The sequence below is a fragment of the Trichoplusia ni genome, assembly GCF_003590095.1.
Source record: "Trichoplusia ni isolate ovarian cell line Hi5 chromosome 20 unlocalized genomic scaffold, tn1 tig00000050_group19, whole genome shotgun sequence".
Classification (NCBI taxonomy): Eukaryota; Metazoa; Arthropoda; class Insecta; order Lepidoptera; family Noctuidae; genus Trichoplusia; species Trichoplusia ni.
The window spans coordinates 9,969-13,459 of record NW_020799805.1 but is presented as its reverse complement, the minus strand read 5'-3'; the positions used below and the strand labels follow the sequence as shown (position 1 = coordinate 13,459).

Below are 3,491 nucleotides of genomic sequence, written 5' to 3'. Positions count from 1 at the left end.
TTTGAACTCTGAGCCAGTTTGAATTGTTCCCAGATATCACCAGATTTTATTCCTGGTAATACATGACACATCATTTGACATGCTGTCAAAGATGGAATAATTCAGGGACCGAGGCCACATACGTCATGTTGTATATCTTATCATTTCAATATTTACTCAGATAATGTAATTCTGTGTAACATTCCGTCTGAAGAAATATAAATAAAACTAAGTACTTATATGTTTCATCCATTTTTCCTGAAATATCGCTTTTAATAAAAAAGGTACAGGAAGAAAAATTCTATAGGCTATTCTAAAAATAGATTTACAATACAAAGTATAAGTATATTATTTATACTAGTAATATTTATATTATATGACACAAGAACAAGAATACCTAAAAAATGGAAGGCACGAAACCAATTAAAGTAAAAATACCCTGATTGTTGGCAATTGGCATTAAAGGTAATAAAATACCAAAAAATAAAAAGCATAACATTAAAAACAATGTATGTAAGTGAACATTAACGATACCTACATTTAATGTATTTTCCTCAAAATAACGAATATCTCAATGTAAGATGAATCAATATAAAAAAAACCCAACAATTAAATTAACGGTTATAACCTCACATTTGAGTTATACCTAACCAGTGACTACGTCTACGTATGCAGGTGAGCGTGCTAACCGACTGCAGACAGCGAGGCACCGCGGTGTGTCATGCGTTACCACGTGACTCGCGACGTCACATCGCACCACTTTTCATGATGCAAGAAGCCAAGCCTCTCAGTCAGACATGGTTTTTTTTTTCCTTAGTTAGTCTTTTTCCTGTACCAAAAGGAGGTATGTGTGTGTATCAGGAAAATAATGCAATTTTATAGATTTTTTGCTGTCTCACTATGACTGAGTAATTGTCAGACTATTGTTATATGTATCATTATACCAGATTTTAATAAAGAGGGAAACCCCAGAGTGCGTATAAAAAGTCTTAAATTAACTTAGTTGCTATTGTAGAAAAGAGACAACGCACAACACGTTGTAGAGCCTTGTCTCTGTCCCACAACTGTGTGAATATTACTTTCAGATGTGGTAGCCCTGGTGACCTGCCCTCACTCGTGTACGTATTGATCACCGCTTGCTCACTGATTGCAGACTATTAAATCCGCATTTCATCATATTTGCCTTCACCGTTACTCAGCCGAATGGTGTTCTAGAATTAATTAAAATGTAGGCTCAAGGAAGTTCATTATTATATTATGTATGAATTGGTGACAAACCAGCGACAGGCCATATTGCTTGATATTGTTTTCACTGGGTATTTTTTTAGTACAGCCATGTAAGATTGCTGTACTAAACGTTTCCGACTTTCCTTAGATTTTTACTGTCAAGGTACCATAAAATAATAATTGTATTTATTTATCTCTAGATGTACACACAAAATAGTAAAAAAGGTATGTAGGTATATATTGCATAATGGTATATTTATGGGCAATAAAAGGTTCGTATAATTTCGAGGAAAAAGAACACAACGAAAGCATAATATAAATAATAAAATAAGGTAAACAATTATAATTATTCTGTAATTCAGAGAATTTTAACGAGTGACCGATGGGTCAATCCGTTGTCGGTTATTCAGTCACTGTGCGATAGCGTTTTCCTGAAATAAGTATTTATTGCGGGCTGGGGACGTCACAACGATTTCTAAAAATGTTTATTTAGTAAGAAATAGTTAATTTTTACGTAGTTTTTGTGTAAAATACAAGCGGGCATTACCGTAAGACTGATTGTTTAGTCTTTAATTAGGTGTAAAGTATCTCGTCTAATCTTAATATATATAAATCTCGTGTCACAATGTTTATCCTCAATGGACTCCTAAACCACTTAACCGATTATAATAATATTCGCACACCATGTGCAGTTCGATCCAACTTGAGGGATAGTTTACATCTCAAGTTATGGTCGCAATTTCTTCTAACCACGCGGACGAAGTCGCGGGCAACAGCTAGTATTTTAATATAGTTCTATTGTTTTACAAATTACTCGGCACCAACCCGTCTATACGGTTATTGGATTTTGAGTTTTTCTTACCTGGTTTTAAAATGGTTACATTCTAAAACTAGTTTGTTGTACCATCTCAAGTCTTAAGCCAAGTACTTATGTTACCATAACTATCGTGGATAGAGAAGTGTGGCAGGATTTCATTTGCTGGATGCCTTTGCATAGGAGTGGGTCACAGCAGACCTTATAAAAAAAAACATCATGCCGGTTTTTATGACTTCACATTATACCTAAAAGAAGTTTTTTTTTGTCAAGATTGGATTAATATGCAAAAAAGTCTGCTGACGATGCAGTTTTACTGAAGAACTTTGAGCGACGCAATCTATCTTGTCATCTCAGCGATAAGAGAAAGATCTAGAAATCCCTTCAGCTATAAATACAGTCATAAGACATTAATATAACTAGATACGGAAAATACGAAAACGTCTAATCATCGTAATAATATACTGCCTTTAATTTCTGTCATCAAGTCAAGTCAGCGAAAGTTATCATTAATGAGTCAATCTGTAATGACTGCGTGATTATCTACGTGACGTGAATCAAGCGTAATGTTACGTGGTAGGCAGTTACCGTATAAGGAAAAGTTTAGTGAAGTTATCGCGATGGTTCAGCGGTACGTTCTGCGGGTTTCGCTGCGTGTCTCGGAATCGAGGTGAACATGCAACATTCACGGATGTTAATATAATCTCGGACGTAGTTTACATTTCGATATGCTTGGCTATTGCAACATAGGTATTTTTCCAATGAAACCAGATACAAAGAAAAAAAATGATTTTATAATTTTATTTACACACGAAAATAGATAAGCGGACACAATGATGATAAATACTGCAAAGAAATAAAACAATTTTAAAACAGTTTTCATATTTATTTTAAGAATCCATCCAGATACGATATCTATACTTAAATAGATAAATGACCAATATAAAACCACATTACATATTTAAGAAAATTATATATTTTGATACAATAATTAAACCATACAAAAAAATCAATGTTACTTTAAAAAAATAAAAAGTACCTTCTTCATTTTCTTTTGTCGATACCATTGTCAAATGTCATGAGGAAACCTGGCTTCCTAAAACAGAAATTTGAAATTGACAATCCGAAGTGGGCTATGATGAGCGATAATCGACCCTAAAACCTTTCCAATATATAAAGAGGTTTAGTGCTAAGCAGTGGGACGTATTAAGGCTAGTATTATTATTAGTAATCTACATAGACCCAAGTACAGTACATAAAACAATCACCTTAACTCAATACTGGTACCCAAGCCGGGATTAAGGTTCCTTATCATAAATACCTTTATGGTGTACTTGATCCGCTCGAACCCATGATTACGGGCGCAGTCGTTTCGGAGACGGAGACGCCATAACAGGCTATAACTCATTGCGATACTGCAGCCGGCAATAAGTGTTATCCCCAACATTTGGGGTTACTATCTTAACATGAG

The 3,491-nt window shown here is 34.5% G+C and overlaps 1 long non-coding RNA gene across 1 annotated transcript; it reads left to right on the top strand.

Moving 5' to 3' along the window:
* The first annotated feature begins 1,850 nt into the window (after nt 1-1,850).
* On the top strand, nt 1,851-2,895 carry LOC113506574. The gene is made up of 2 exons (XR_003401739.1): nt 1,851-2,734; nt 2,771-2,895. It is a non-coding gene; the product is annotated as an uncharacterized LOC113506574 (long non-coding RNA).
* Nucleotides 2,896-3,491: the final 596 nt, after the last annotated feature.